The sequence below is a fragment of the Rattus rattus genome, chromosome 6 (assembly GCF_011064425.1).
Source record: "Rattus rattus isolate New Zealand chromosome 6, Rrattus_CSIRO_v1, whole genome shotgun sequence".
NCBI lineage: Eukaryota > Metazoa > Chordata > Mammalia > Rodentia > Muridae > Rattus > Rattus rattus.
Window position 1 is genome coordinate 11584331 of NC_046159.1, and position 17718 is coordinate 11602048.

Consider the following 17718-nt stretch of genomic DNA (forward strand, 5'->3'; position numbering starts at 1 on the left):
TCGGAGACTTGAAGTTCTTGTCATATAGATCTTTCACTTTCTTGGCTAGAGTCATACTAAGGTCTTTTGTATTGTTTGTGACTATTGTGAAGGGTGTCTTTCTCCTAATTTCTTTCTCAGTCTGTTTATCCTTTGAGTAGAGGAAGGCTACTGATTTGTTTGAGTTAATTTTATATCCAGCCACTTTGCTGAAGTTGTTTATCAGCTGTAGGAGTTCTCTGGTAGAATTTTTGGGGTCACTTAAGTATACTATCATATCATCTGCAAATAGTGATAGTTTGACTTCTTTCTTTCCAATTTGTATTCCTTTGACCTCCTTTTGTTGTCTAATTACTCTGGCTAGGACTTCAAGTACTATATTGAATAGGTAGGAAGAGAGTGGGCAGCCTTGTTTAGTCCCTGATTTTAGTGGGGTTGCTTCAAGTTTCTCTCCATTCAGTTTGATTTTGGCTACTGGATTACTGTATATTGTGTTTATATGTTTAAGTATGATATGGGCCTTGAATTCCAGATCTTTCCAAGACTTTTATCATGACGTGGTGTTGAATTTTGTCAAATCTTTCTCAGCATCTAAAGAAGGATCATGTGGGGTTTCTCTTTGAGTTTGTTTATATAGTGGATTATGTTGATGGATTTCCATATATTGAACCATCCCTGCATCCCTGAGATGAAGTCTACTTGATCATGATGAATGATTGTTTTAATATGTTCTTGGATTCAGTTTGCAAGAATTCTGTTCAGCATTTTTGCATCAATATTCATAAGTGAAATTGGTCTGAAGTTTCCACACTAACAAAATCAGAAACGAAAGGGGAGATGTAACAACAGAAACAGAGGAAATCCAAAAAATCATCAGATCCTACTACAAAAGCCTATATTCAACAAAACTGGAAAACCTGGAGGGAATGGACAATTTTCTAGACAGATACCAGGTACCAAAGTTAAATCAGGATCACATAAACCCTAAATCCCTAAAGAAATAGAAACAGCCATTAAAAGTCTTCCAACCAAAAAAGAGCCCAGGACCAGATGATTTTAGTGCAGAATTCTAGCAGACCTTCAAAGAAGACCTAATATCAATACTTTTTCAAACTATCCACAAAATACAAACAGAAGGAACACTATCCTGTTCATTCTATGAAACCACAAGCTCATACCTATAGCACTGACTTCTAAATCCTTTGCTCTGCTCATGTGTCCTTTGGTATGGGTATCTTTCACCAGTGACAATATGCTAGGCCTACTACTTCCAGTGCATGATATTGAGAATTTACCAAACTATACAGAGCCTCAGATTATCACAATGGAGGCAACCTAGGACTAAGCTTGTCAGTGAGTTCCTGTGCTAGACAATGTCTATGCCACTAGACAGTAGTTCCCAACCTTCCTTAATACTGTGACCCATTAATAAAGTTCCCCATATTGTGGTGAGCCCCAAACATAAAATTATTTCATTGCTAGCTCATATCTGTAATTTCGCTCCTGTTGAGAATCATAATGTCTGATAGGCAGGATATTTGAAATGCAACCCCAAACGGGTCTCGACCCACAGGTTGAGAACTGCTGTACTAGTAGCTAGTTGACAGATTTTGCAACTGTGAATTTTGTTTCTCCTGTTGTATTGCCAGTAATCTCTGTCTGGTCCAGGTATCATAGGTGCATGACAGCTTGTTCAGAGAACTGAAGAAGCACATGCAAAAGCAGAAGAGAAGAGAATCTTATTCCGAAGTTCAGAGTACTTGAGAGCATGTGCACTATGCTCAGGTTTTCTCCTTTAAGTTTAGAGGCAGATGAGCTGGTTACTAAGAGAGGCTAAGGGCGGTTTTCTATTTTGATGGTCAGGCTTGGGTTATGTCAGCCTCTGTTCATTCCACATGCCCTTTCCCACGCTGCACTTGACTTTGACCACATGAATACCCAATTATGCATAGGTATAAAATAGTAAATAGGGTTTTTCCTTAAAATTTAATTTTGAGACTATAGCTCACCCTACTGGGCATATACTCAAAATCAGCTTATGCTTCGTCAGCCCGTGGCCCCTCGTCCCAAGATATGTTAGCATTTGACCCAAAAGGCAAATCACCAGAGGATGCTATGGGTCAGAGCGACCATCAGCCTTTCTTTAAGGAGGGGTGTACATGTTGCTCAATGCAGCTGAATGTCCATATTACTTTGTGCTTTGTTGGGGAAGGGTGTGTGTGTGTGTGTGTGTGTGTGTGTGTGTGTGTGTGTGTGTGTAGCAAAACAAGCTACAATGAGACCAGACATATAGCATCACATCAAGGCTGAACAGGGGAACCCAGTAGGAAGAAGAATCCCACAAGTAGGAAAAAGTCGTTATTGTTTTTATTTATCAAACATTATTACTTGTTCCTTCATGATGTAAATACTTCAAAGGAGATATATCAAGCATAAGTGACCTTCTCCTACAAAAGATTTAAAATAAAAAATTCACTACATTATCACTATTGGTGGTGGTGGTGGTAGTGGTGATGTTTTTGAGGTTTTCTTCTTTTGTTTTTGGTGTTTTGTGAAACAGAAGCTCATGTGGTCCAGGCTAACCTCAAACTCTCTATACAGCCAAGGATAGCCTTGACCTGCTAATCCTCCTGCCTCCAACTCCCAAGTGCTGTGATTCCAGGTATGCAGCCCCGCACCTGGCTAATGACTGTGTGTCTGTGCACATGTGTGCAGGTATCCAGGTGGACTGCAGGTGGACCACAGGTGGACATCAGATGCCTTCCTCAATTGCTTTCCACCTGTTTTAGTTAGAGTTTCATTGCTGTGAACAGACACCATGACCAAGGCAACTCTTACAAAGGACAACATTTAATTGGGGCTGGCTTACAGTTTGAAAGGTTCAGTCCATTATCATCACGGCAAAAAGCATGGTATCATGTAGGCAGACACGGTGCTAGAGGAGCTGAGAGTTCTACATCTCGATCCAAAGACAGCCAGGAGGAAACTGTCTTCCACAGGCAGCAAGGAGGAAGCTCTGGATTATAATGGCCAGCCTTGAGCATATATATAAGACCTCAAAGCCGTGCCTCCATAATGACACACTCCCTCTAATAAGACAGCACCTCCTCCAATGAGGCCACACCACCTAATAGTGCCAATTCCCTTGAACCAAGCATATTCAAATGACCACACCACCTTATTTTTTTAACCAAGTTCTTTCACTGAACCTGGGGCTCACAAATTTGGCTAGAACAGCTGGGAGCAAGTCTCAGGAATTCTACTGCCTCTGGCCTTTGTCTAAGGACTGGGACTATACATACAAGCTACTGTGAGTAGCTTTTTATATGAGTTCCAGGGACCTAAACGCAGAACCTTGCACTCTGTAGGGCAAGCACTGTACCTAATAAACCATCTCCCGAGCCATAGCTAGCTACAGTCCCAATGCCAGTGTTCTGGAACACAGAAAGGTAGCTTCAGTTTACAACAATACATTGTGTGTTTTATAAAGAACTGGGGGGAGAATATTGAAGATTCTGACAGCAGATGACAAACATTTAAGGGCAGAAATTTAAATAACCATATCTGATCATTAGGAACTGTAATCACAAGCTGGATTATCACACATTTCTCCGCTAATATGCACATATATTATGGGTCAATGGAGAACAAAAATAACAATACAGGGTAGATAGGCTCCGCTGAGCATGCGGCTGCTCTCCTATATGTTCTGAGTTGGGGTCCCAGAACCCATGTCCCGCAGCTCCCAACCACCTGTCACTTCAGGTCTGGGGTGGGGCGTGTGTGGTTCCAGGCACTCTTCTGGCCTCCTTGGGCACCTACACATACACGGCAGAGTCACACATACACACATGGATAAAACTAAAAAAATAAACAACCATTTTTTAATCACCCTGAGGATCCAGATGGAGCAGAGACCTGGATTAAGAGGAGACTGAAGATATCAAGTCCAAGGCCTAAGCAATAAATGGCAAGAGAATAATTGGGGTAATACTGTTCATGGAGGGACTGACCTGTGAGGACATTGGGACGTGTCTTCCTAAAACCGCAAAGACACTCAAAATAGCCACACACCTCACCCCCCAGATATTTTTATTGGTGACAAAGTGACATTGAAGCAGATGCACCACGTCCGAAAGATGCCTTCTTTGAGGAAAGAAGGCACCGATTTGGGTGTGTGGATTCCGACACAGTTGCAAAGCAACAGACGCGTTACTTTAGAGCAGTATGTTTAAATATGCAGTGTGTTCAGACGCAGCGAGCAGCCGGGAACACTGGCGCCTCGTCTCTTTGTTGCTAAGGGTCTTATTTCTCCCTTTGTTGTTTTTCTCAAAACCTGGAGTCTTCTTATTTGGAAATATTTATGTGTGCAGGAGAGGAGAGATTCTGTGCATTGTTCTTTGAAATTTGCTCTTTTTACATTACTGAATTCTCACACATCTCTTTCTGCGGGGCAGAATGACTGTGTGTTTCTTTACAACCATCAGTGCACACATCCAGGGGGATTTTCCACCGCCCGGGCTCATGATAGCTTTCCTGTGCTGAAAGATGGGGCGGGGATCTGTAGTAACTTTGTATCAGCCTGTGAAGCGACCTGACTTCATTTGAAACCTTTATCACCCTATGAGAGGTAAGTCGCTTTGCTTACTTACAGATGGTCTGGGGCAACGGCTGTGATTCAAGTGACAGTCTGAGATGATCTACTTTGAGATTTGGGATAAGTCTTTCTGCTTTCTGGAATTCTAGTTTCTTCTCCCACAGCTTCCTACCCACTTCAGAAAGATGTTGTGAATATTAACTTCAAAGGCTTTGAGCACTTCTGAAGGAAGGCACGCTCTAAAGACAAAGCATTAAGCAATCTGAAATAGGCTGTACTTTGCATTACCATATAAATTATCAGGAGGATTTTATCTAGAGAGTAGTTACTTGGTGCTAAATCCAGCTAAATAACGGAAGAGCGGATGCCCAGATGAGACACGAACGCACACGGTATGTGGTGGTAGACGTCTGTCTGCCATTGCGCCTGCAACCCCCAGGACTAAAGGTAACTCAGTGTGCGAATTGTCTGGAGCAGGCACATGTACATTCTTGATGTGCTTGGGTTTTAAGTAACAGCATCTCCATTTGACTGTGGCCATGGAGTTAAGTGAGTAAGGCAAGTTAAGAAACAGGAAAAAAAGGGGTGGGGGAGGATGGGAAGGAAGGAAAGAAAGAAGGGAGGAAGGAAGGAAACATAAATTTGGCTGCAATGAGGTAACGATACACTGTCAAATAGATACAATGAAAAAGTCTGACATCACCAAAGTTGGCAGCAAGAAGCCACTGGACCACAGATTTATTGCTGGTGGGAGTGTGAGAAGGTAGAGTTAGTTGGAACTCAGGATGGGAATTCTTCCAAAGTTAAACATGACCCACACAATGACCCCACGGTGCCATTTTAAAACATTTACTCAGGAAACATGATAATACACACTAAATACAGGCTTCTAGGGCTAGTGGGGTGACTCAGCAGGTACTCGTCACCAAACCTCATGACCCGAGTTCAATCCCAGGTACTTATATGGTGGAAGAAAAGAACTGACTCCTCAAGGTGTCCTCTAACCTCTACAGGCACATGTGCATGCATGCACGCATGCCCCCCCACACATATGCACAAGGCGTACACACTAGCATCCCTATTCTTATTCAGATAGCAACACGAAATAATTAAAATTTCCATTAACAGACAAATGTGTAGATGAATGATCTCTTACTATATGATCCTACTCGACAACAAAAAAGGAGCGAATTTTTGATATGCACTGCCATGGACACAATCTCACAGATGTAATCTCTAGCAAAAGAAATCATAAATAAGAAGTGGGAATAGGGAGGTTTTATTAAATGTGTTTGTGGTCATCCGTCCTAAAGATAACGGTTCCAACGGCTGTCATGTTGGAAGATGGTCTTCCAGAGTTCTCTCTACTTTTGAGTACAGAGGGATGAATATGTCTACTGAACAGGTTGAAGCTCAGAGTGGCACGGCTGCACTGCTCTTCCGAGGTATTACGTCCTCACTCCCTTGTTCAAGAAATTGGCTCCGAGTGATTCACTATATGGAGACAGTTATTTTCTATATCTTATATACTTTTATGGATGATAAATATATACTTGGGGAGGTATCTAACCAAAGACAGCCTTTCAGATGTTACACAGTCCCTAGGACGGTACAGGTCATACAGAAAACAGACACTTAGCTTATGTGGTCGGATTTTGCCTCGGGAGTCTGAATTAGGAGCTAGAGAGATGGCTGAGGCGTAAGAGCGCTTTCTGTGCTGAGGAGCAGCACATAAGGCTCAGCGTGGTGGCATAGGCCCCTGCCACCTCAGTATTGTGGGAAGTAGAGACAAGATCACTGGGGCTTGTAGAGCACCAACCTGGCTTCGGTGCAATGAGAGAATCTGCCTCTAAGGACAGAATGGGGAGAGTAAGAGAGCAGGACACTCAACACCCTTTTCTTGTCTACACACACACACACACACACACACACACACACACACACACACACACACACATGGTTTGAATTAGACAAAAGAGTAACCAAGTACTGGAAAACGCATGGGTAAAGATAACTACAGATGACTAACAGGATAGGAGATAGGAAGCAAAGGCAGGAGGAAACAGAGAAAACACTTACCCTTTGGAGGATGATATGCCCAGAAGTAGCATGGAATAGAACTAAGACCATGAGAAAAAGGTCTGGTGGCATTGCCACGAGGCCCTGGCTTCAATGGCTCGAAGTCTGCGTGCACAGCTGTAACTCCCTTTCTTATCTCAGTGTGCAGAAGCCGTAAAGACACCGACGTTGACCTGAGTCCAGTGTCTGTTTTCTGTAACCAGGAAGCCCAATCAGCACACACATATCCTTACTGTTTTGGTGTGAACCACAAATTCATATTTTTGATGTTCGGCCCTATTTGTTGAAACTACCTGTAGGGGAGACATTTCTGAAAACTTTTGGAGGTAGAGCCCAACTTGAGGAGCTGGTCTCCAGGTACAACCTAGAGGAACTCTAGAATGATGCAGACTTGGTGGACATCTCTTGTGTGAGTTCAGAAGACAAGAATGCTGACAGGGACATGGAGGCTTCAGTTGGGAATAAAGTCTTTACTGGGAATGGGACAAGAGACCATTCTTAGTAGAGCCTAGCCAAAACTCTGCCTATGTTTTGCCAATGTCCTGTAAATTTGAGTCAAGCCCAAAGTAATGGATTATGGCTGAAGAGATGGCTCAGTGGCTAAGAACACTCACTGTGCTTGCAGAGGATCTGGGTTTGGTTCCCAGCACCCACATGATGGCTCACAACTCCAGTTCCAGGGAATCTGATGCTGTTTTTTGGTGTCTACAGGCATTGCACATACAAGGAACATGTACATCCATACAAAGATTCACACACATAAAATATGAATGAACCTTTAAATATAAATGATGAATTAGGTAGAGAAGTTTTCAAGAAAGTAAAAGAGCCAGACCGTGGCATGGTTATTGGCGACTTCATTTATTCATGCTTATAGTGAAAATTGAGGACAAAAAGCAGAGCAAAGCACATGCAGTTTGGTACAGAGGAACCTGTTGGGTGGTGGGCAAGGAGGCCATATTTATTAGCAAGATTAATCCCTTTCAAATAGACAAGCATTTTGCATTAGAATAGAAAAAAGTGCCTTGAGGGCATTCCAAGAATTGACAAAACCCACTTACCACAGGCTTCAGTGGGAAGTATTACAGTAATAACAAGTATTCTCTGTAAGATTTTAAGAATTAGGTATCAAATATGATTTGTGCTGACTCCTATTACGAGGTCTCCCAAGATTCTCCCCTCTCTGTGACAGCCATCTTCCAAATATTTTGGTATCAGGACTTCTTAAAGATCTGAACACAGTGTCATTTGTTCAGTTAATTTGATGTAAATTATGGTATATACTTATGAAGTGCAGTTAATTTTGCTACTTGGTTAAATCTAGTTCATGTCATAAAATTTTTTTGAAAGAGAATTATTTATAAAAACCATCGTAAGGCATGTGGCATTACATTTTGGCAAATCTTTTCACACTCCATCTTGTGAATGGACACCTTACACAACATTTGTTCTTCTGCATTCAATCCATTGCTTCATGCATCAGCTGGGAAGCTCCACACACATTCATGAGAGAAAAAGGGACAATAAATAAGTCATGAACCCTCACAGGTTTTTTGTAGTGACATCTGGTCTTTTAAGAATCACCAGGTCCCAGGAATGAAATCTGACTCTTAGGCATATCATGAGCTTTTGGTAAGACAACCCTCCCTATGATACACCTCACCTGTCCAGAGACATTCTTTCTTAAAACCATGAAATCCCACTCCTGCTCAAATGCACAGAATGTTCGCTTCTATATGTTTTCCAAGTACTATTTTCTCTTTGAATAATGCTGATTCCAACATACTCTACTAGGACTTGAAGGGTAACTCACCAGGAAATAACCTTCTCAAAACCCTGAATAAAACTGAGACAAAGTGAACTTGGTTGGGTGGGAATGGTGAATAGGAAGAAGAATATGAAGAGGGGGAGAAGAAGAAAGGAGGAGGAGGAAAAGGAGGATGAGGAGGAGGAAGAGGAAAAGGAGGAAGAGGAAGATGAGGAAAAGGAGGAGGAGAAGGAAAAGGAGGAGGAGTAAACCACATACCACCTTTCTTGTGAACAGCATTGAATTTTGAAATTGTTCCTTGCTATAGGGTGCAGTGGGCTTTTCCAACATTCTATTCCTTGGAAGTCTACAGACGCACTACCCAGGTCCTGGCAGCACTATCTAAGCCTCCCTGAGGGAATCCATCACTTCTCTGCTAAATTTTGGTAGTGGAGTAAGAATCCCCCAATTCTAAGGGGCAAGTGCCATTACAAAAATGCCCAGATTTATATTCTTCTCATTTCACAATCCAAAAGGTGAATCCCTGCATCTTCCCTGGAGGGGGAGGAAAGAATCCAGCAGTGGTAAAGTAATGGCTTCCCTTCATAGGGAAGGGCATGGCAGTGGAGCTGTGCAGTGAGCCGTATTGGATTTGGGCCTAGCTGCTTTGTGAATGCATAGCTCAAGGTGGCTACTTGACTCTGGGCTGCATGGCCACAGAGGTTTAACCTTGAATTGACTGCCATACAGACTTGAGATTGTTGAACTAAGAGCCTCTCCCAGGAAGACCCTGAGAGCAATGACAGGATGTTTCAGCCTGAGCAAAACACCGGATGTCCCTGAGCAGATTCCTGAGAAGGGTTGACCTTTTCAAAGAACATGTCCCCAGAGACTGTTGCCTCTTTGTTATAGGAGGATATCTTTGCAGTATAGTGATTCCTTATATCCTTGGGCCTTCCCAACTCCCCCCCCCTAAGCTTCAGTTCCTGCTTCATTTCCTGCCTCAGGCTTTAAAATGCTGTACATTCCTCTCAATAAACAGAGACCTTGACAACAGAACTCCTTGGCCATTTTGGCCCCCAGGGAAGCCTCTTGGGACCCGTGGTCCCCCTTCACGAGGGACTCAAGCTTTCCACCTGGTCACACTCCCTTCAGTTTCGGGCTTCATTGTTTCCTGGCCATTGTCCTGTCTTGTGGCACCTCTTACATCAAAGACGTTCAAGTGGCATTAAGGCCATCACACTCAAGACACCAAAAACAGTAGTGAGACGATGCTGTTTCTGTCTTCGGAAGGTTTTGGTGATGGATCTATGGTTCTGTTTCTCACATCTCCTTCAAGAAAGCTAAAGGCATCAGGCACACAAAGATCATGATTGCAATAAAATGTTTATGCACATCTGTCTTAGGGTTTTACTGCTGTGAAGGGGCACCATGACAAGAGCAACTCTTATGAAGGAAAACATTTGATTGGGGCTGACTTACAGTTTCAAAGGCTTACTCCATTATCATCATAGCGGGAAGCGTGGCAGCATTCGGGCAGGCATGGTGCTGGAGAGGTAAATGAGAGTTCTATATTCTGATTGGCAGGCAGCAGGAAATGAATGTCCACTAGATCTGGCTTGAGCATTTTTTTGATCCGGAAGGCCTGCCCCCACAATGACACACTTCCTCCAACAAAGCCACACCCACCCCAATGAGGCCACACCTCCTAATAGTGCCACTCTCTATGAGCCTATGGGGGCCATTTTTATTCAAACCACCACAAAATCTCTCCATCCCTGAGACAGGAAGGTCTGTGACCTTCATGAATCTCCTAGCCTTCATCCTGGACTCTGAAACCTTTCTAAACAACTCTTGTTTCCTGTCAGGATCTGGCCAGACCAATGGCATGAAGGATTATCTTCCAGTTCCAATGACTCAATTTTAATCCTCTCAGTTACATACAGGCCTTCGCATGTTTGTCTTTCACATTTTTAACATTAACAGTAGAAACCAGTGCTCACTGTGTAAGAATATGAAGATAGTAGCCCACATTTTAGGGTCTGAGAGCATGGAAAGACTAAAACGTCGTATGATATTCAGCCCCTCAGAAGATGCTGCTTTGTCTCCATGGCTCCATGAAAGATTCCCCCCATGCCAGGTCACAGAGGATACGCCCAGCAGCTGGATTATAGTGACTGACTTGGGGCATGGTTATTGCCTTCTGCAAGCCCACTTGCTACTCTGTGACACGAGGTGAAGGCACAAACACCATTGTCACTGCAACTGGGCTCAAATCCCAGCTCAAGTGATGGCCTGGTCAACTCATCAGCGGGCGTCATAATCCCCAGACCCACAAGTTTGCTGCAGCATCAACACAGATGAACCCCAGGGAACAGCACTCACCATACACTGCATGGACAATAAATTATCCATTGCTACCAAGAAAAATATGGGCCCTAGTAAACCGGAAACACATTTAATAAGCAGTCAGAGTGAGTTAGATGCTGCTGTTGGGTGTGAACTTTATGGACCATATCCAAACCTGTTAAACGCTGTCTCATCTAGGCAAAATGATTTTCAAACTAGAAAGGTGCTACCTTTCTAACCCCACTTAGAGACAAGCAGCCCTGGCTAGCCTCAAATTTGTAATCCTTCTGCCTCATCTTACTAAATTCTGGGAATTAAGGGCATGAGCCACCATGCTCAACAGAAAAGGCATTTTAAAAACTGTAGTACAAATACCAAGCATCTATGGATTGAATTTACCAACTAATATTTTACTATAAGACAAAGTTTGCATGATTCTAGTATATTATACCCCAAATATTCATATCCAATTTTTAAAGCTCAAATCAAGCATTTACACACCTGTAATATCTTGTCTTTGTAAATCCTCGCTACAGGTGTGTCGAATGCTATAATCACTCTACCAGATAGATACTGACTGTAGTTTAAAAGACAGAATCTAATAACATTTAGGAGTTCCACAAAGCTTGGAAAGTGAAACTAACAGTCAACCATGGAATGGAGTGAATTTCTGCACATTAGCTCGTAAGTCATTCCAAAGGCGTTCAAACTTCTTTCAAAGATTTCAAATATACAGTTACTTTTGCTGTCACTCAATGCATGGAATCCACATTGAGAGACAGACAGACAGACAGACAGAGACAGAGAGACAGAAAGGTGCTTTTATAGGTTCATAAGAATGAATAAGTTTAATAAATACAAATATTTTCCCAAACACGTTTTCTATATATTACAATTCACCTAGCAAGACTAGAAAGTAGGGATAAAAAAAAGACAACAGTAAAGTGGACCATCTCCCATCTTCCCTTCAGAATGAAAATATGGCAAACTCCAGATTCCCACAGTGACTAGGCAAATAGAGAGGAGCTGCCTAGAGCCTGGGTCTACCATGGTGTCCCATGAAGGAAGAAAAGACAAAGCACCCGGACCACTGGCTTGCCCAGCCTCGCTTCCCTTGCTTGATATTGGCAACCATGTTCTGACTCTGTGACCACCCGGTTTCAAGCCTGGACTCCTACATATCTGTAGCCACCATAAGTGCGTGCCTAAGGATGTACATACACAGAGCACCCTTACTGATGGGGTTTCTCACCACTGGGAGACAGCTTAGATTTGCAGCCTTCTGGTTTAGAGATCCATCCTTCCATCAGGCTGAGGAAGACTACTCCATCCACCCGATGCTGCCCCACCCTGCTTTCTGTAGCTTTATAATCTGAGCACAAATGAAGAGGGGATCAGGAAGAGATAAGCCAATGACTTTATTACAAGAATGACAAGAATCATAGTAAGCAGCTGCTAAGTGTAAGGCATGAGAAATGTCTTTTGATTTTGAACCTTCCTTTCTGGTACTGCTTAGCTGACGGATGAGTTTAAAGGAGGCCCAGCACAACCTGAGAAGGAGCCTGTGCACTTGTACAAATAAATCGATTTGTGTGCTGGGCGCATGACTAGGTTGGCAAACTGCTGCAGAACAAGCATGAAGTCTCAAGTTCAATTCCCAGAAGGTATGGGTTTTTATTTTGCTTTCTTTAAAAAGCTAAGCATAGCAGTGCAGTATGAGCCGCTAATCTTAGCACTGGCTAAGTCTGGGTTGGAAACATCCCTGGAGTTTAGGACCAGTCAAACCAAATCAGTGAGCTCCAGGTTTAATAAAAACCCAGACTCTAAATACATAAGCAAATAAGTAAGGTGGAGACTAAGAAAGTTACTCAAAGACAACCTCAGGCCTTCACCTGCACACAGACACCTATGAACACATACACACACTCACACACACGCACACACACACACACACGCACATGCACATCAGCACACACATGTACACACGAGCAGACATGCACACATGTGCCCACACTCATACATATGGGCATGCATACATACATTCACACAAACACACTTGTACATGCACACATGTGTACATATGCACACATATACATACACACTTGCACACACATGCACAACACACACATAAACACACATGCACAAAAATATTTTTAGGATTTTTATTGCTTAAACCCTACTTATTTTTTAAATTGGCATTATGGAAGCCAGGGGAATACCTGAAATTTATCATGCCATGCATTTCCCAACTTCCCAGGATCAGTTTTATTTCTTGTTCCCCTCCACATTTCAGTGCGAAGGATAAGCTGTATCTGAGGGTGAGCTATGGAATAAACGGATGCCTCAGGCTCCAGAGCTTCCGACCCCCATTCTGTAGCATGTTTGGCCTTAGGAGATGCTGTTGCTTCCCTATCCCAAAGTGAACTGGGATCCTATTCCTGTAACTCATAAACCCTCTACCTATTCCAACACAGCAGTTTCCAACTAGTTGACCAGAAAGGCAGCTTGTCACGGTAGAGGGCAGGCACTATGAAGGGAAGCCAGATCTGCTCTCGACAGGCCTGTGAGGGCTGGCAGAGGGAAATTTCCTGCCTCAAAGGAGAGAGGTGAAGCTACCAGGAAATCATCTAGCAAGCTGTATATTCAGGAAGGAGCCAGTTACTGAGGATGGCTTGCTGGTTGGAAAGTAGTCATGGGCTGCTCTCTGGCAGCTGGGGACAGCTAAGGTGCAAGGGATGCACAAAACAACATAATTGTGTGTCATAGGAGCATGTCTGTACATGAGAATTCCCACTAGGATGAGATGCATTCCACACACAAACATCTAGCCAGCAAAAATGGGCATCTATGTTGTTTAGAATGCCTGGCTATGCCCAGTATTGGCAGAGCACATGCTTAAAAATCAAGACAAATGTAAAACTCTCAAACAGACTTAGCACCTAATATTTCCATTAGCCCTAGGGGTTTCCTACACAGAACCTTCCAATGAAAAGCCAACTGTCTGTGAAGTGGGCCATCCCTAGAGCACGCTATCTACCCCAAACCTAAGTCAAAGGATGGCGTCTGCTAAACTAAGGCTCAGCTTTAAGCAACCAGACTACACTTGAATCACCAAACGCTAAAGCATTCCAAATCGGTAAAACGAAGTGCAGCTGGATCTCACCATGCTTGTTTGCTGGAATCCTTTGGCGAGTTCAAGGATAATGGTCCTAAAGATGTCTAAAGTGTTTATTCTCAGCTCCAATGGTTGCTTTGAAAGCCCAGAGTGGAATCAAGTTCATTGCCCACTGTGAAGGGATTAAGGGATGGTGTCATTACCATGGTTCCCACTCCTACTCTAGGATATGAAGACCAGAGTAACAAACACACAACACTCCTGGGGTTGCACGATAGAGCCCTGTGGCCAGTGGCTTTGAGTGGCTCAAGGATGCACACTCTACTCTGGCATCACAGACTTGAGGGCAAACCTCCCTAGGCCAGTGGTTCACAAGTATGGTCCCAGCTCCCCAGTCTGTGTCTTCACATGAGGTCTCAATTTCTAGTCTCAAACTGCAGACTCTTTAGCTTGGCAGCATAAAACACCCCAATCAAGGGGTGATCAACTCAGGGCACAAGATCAGCTTGGAACACCCCCTGATGGCATGTTCAGGACTGAAGGAGCTCGGGCTCACAATTCACCTAGCTTCCCTTTGCTAAGTTGAATGCAGAAGTCTCCTGGGATCATCGGATGTGAAGGAAATTCGGGTCTTCCTAGGTTTTAAAAAAAATACAAACTGGCAGGTTTTTCTTCACTCTGAGACAGTCTCATGTAATCCAGGCTGGCATCAAACCCCATAGCCAAGGATAACGTTCCTCTTGCCTCTTCTTCCCCAAGTATTAGGACTTATAGACGGACACCGCCATTCTTGGTGTATGCGGTACTGGGAATGCAATCAAGGGTTTACACTTGCTAGGCAAACGCACTACCAGCTGAGCTACATGCCCAGTTCCTTGACATATAGTCAGTTTTTCTAGCTCTTTCTCACTCCTGTCGACCCTTGGAGTAAAGCACAGTGCTATGCTACGATAGCAACCGCGGTACTGTTCAGATGAATCGAAAACGTTCCCAAATTGGGAGCCAGAAGAGGGCACTGGACACCTTGGAGCTGGAGCACGGGTGGTTTCGAGACACCACTCGGGCGCTGCAAATTTCAGGCCTGTCTTTTCTACAGATTCCCCTTTGTTCTTACTGCTCTTTGAGAAAGTTTCAGTTCGCTGTTAAGGTCACCACATTCCACGTACATCGCATTAAGCATTCGATCCTCGTTTGTCCCATTAAATAAGAACTGACCAGATGGATACCCCTCTGCTTTCTCTCCCCAGCAGGTTTTGAGCAATTAAATACGATTATTTTTACTACGTATTTTATGTATCAGCCAGATGCTATCTGTGGTCATTTCTGGGAAAGATCACTCTGTGGAGGTTACACAGATACGTGTTTTCCTTTGGGAGATGGAGCTCCTGAGTATGACCAGGAAAGCACAAGAAACTGATCCACTCTCGTACGCTAGTTCCAGTGACAAAGCAGGCCCAATAGCTCAGGGTCTTCATTTCTTTGCGTTCTGCTTGTGTTGCGTCAGAAACAGAAAACAAACAAAACCCATCTGGGTGGATATCAGCTTCCCACTGTACTTTTGCTGTTTTCCAAAGAACTCATTTGGCTTCTGGAAGCTGTCTGTTCCCAACATGGGAAAGTGTTGGCTCACTCAAGACCTTTCGTGCAACTACTTACCACAAAGACTCATTTCTAGATATCCCTGACAGTTTCTGCACAGCTCTTTCTGGCTTTCATGCAGGCTAATTCATCTGCATTTCTCATTAGCACTGAAACGATCCAGAATCAAGCAAAGAATTCATAATTATAAAACCGCTCTGTGATTACACGAGTCATTTTCTCCCCATGCATACACACATTGAGAACTCAAATAATTTCTCCTAAAAACAAACCTAATCTCTTAAAAGTCGTAGAACTACAGGTCACCCAAAATTATGACATTATCATCGACAGAAATACTCAACCACATTATCAAATGGCTAGGCAGAGGTGGCCTCTAACACACCAAGTCAGACTCCACACAATCGTGGTTTTGAATGTATGGGGAATGAACAGGCAAGAACATTTCAGTTTGGAAAACCTGACCATGTCCTGTCAAATACTTCAAGATGTGCTGGCATGGATTCTGGCTTCAGCGCTGACTGTTTTGTTCTAGGACAGAATCTCACTGTGTAGTCCGTATTGGCCTGGAACTCTCCATGTGGTCTCCATGTAGACCAGGATGGGCCTGAAGTCACTGAGACATGCCTCCTAAGTCCCTTTAAGCAGCCATTTCATGAGTGCTTTAAGAGTAAAGTTTTGGCCTAGCATGTTTAATGGCAACACTGTTGACCCTCTGGGGTTAGAGAAATCTTGTCCTTATTGAACTGAATCTTTTCACACAGAACATGACATTCATTCTCTGATTGTGTAAAACATCTCTCCCCAGTGCTTGGAAGTACACAGATCTCCTTACAGTAAAACATGGTTGTGGGGCCCTACCTTGGGGTGTTTCCCTTCCCTGAGCATTTCAGCCTGCTATAGCAAGAAGTTGTTTACACCCTTGGCAGCGGCTCTCGGCCCCTGATTTGGGGTCAGGACTTCCCATGACACCTTTCCCCCTCGCTTGTTGTTGTTAAGAAGTTGTTTACGCCCCTGTTTTGGGGCCGGGACTTTCTGTTTTCCTGGTTGGGGATTTTCACCTGCTTTATTGTTTTTCCACAGCTTTTGCCTCTGGTATATAAGGAGCTCTCAGTAAAGCCAGGATGGCATTCTTTTAACACGGATGACCCGAATATGTGTTTCTTCTTAAATCTTGCAGGCCTACGCCCGGTTCTCAGTGTCCTGATGATGCAGGTGTCGTCACATGGTCCCCTTAGAAATGACCTGTTCCTGTGTTTAATAGCGACCGACATCAGCTGGGACCCATTAAAGTCATCCGTGCAGCAAGCAGATAAACAGTCAGGTAAGAAGGGCCAATCATGCCTCACGAAGAATCCCAAAGTCCTTAGGACAAATTGTCCCTCAAAATACAGCATTATTTATCTTTGGACCAGGCCATGCTCACCAGCTTCTAATAGGGTTGAGAGACTCCCGGGTCTTAATTTCCTGCATGCATCAGAACGGTCCACAGGGGTCAATTCCGGTGATGCCTCATATACATTAAAATGGGAGATAATGACGCCTGCTCACTTGATCAACTAAAATGACCAGCTGGGTTTAATGGGAGGAAAACAGAAACCCCACTGCAATTAGAATAGCTTCAAAGGTGATGGGTGTAATTATTTTCCGTGATAATTCTTCTCCAAAGGTGACTGGCCACTGTGCTTGTGAGTACCAGGGCCAGCATATGACAAAGTTGGATGAGGCCCTCCGAGCTAAGGCACAGGCCAGGCGTCAGCACTCCGCCTCAGTGCTGGGGAAAGCAGGACTTCTTTTCCGTTCTTGCTTTAGTTGTTTCCTTTAGTTAGTGAGGTGCTTTGAGGGAATTGCTTAATTGACTCCCGAGAGGCAAATTCTAATTTAGAACGGTACAAAGTGTTTTCTCTTTCTAGCCATAAAACATTTTCTTGGATTTGTTCTAATTATCCTTGGGGGGGAGACATGATCTTGGGTCTGAAAACTCCGTTATGTCATCTGCCCTCACCCCTTCCCTTCACAGAGGCAGACACAGGTCAAAGGACACACGTGGACTGGACGGAGGTCTCTCAGAGAGAAGCAGAGGCTGGGCTAGACGTCAGTGCAGGAGAGGATGAACAGGACTGACTCCACCAGTGCTTCTGTTCATGACTAACAACAGCAGAGGAATTCAGAGGAGGGAGGGAGGGAGGAGGAGGGGAGGGAGGGAGGGGAGGGAGGGGAGGGAGGGAGGGAGGGGGGGTGAAAAGGCACCAT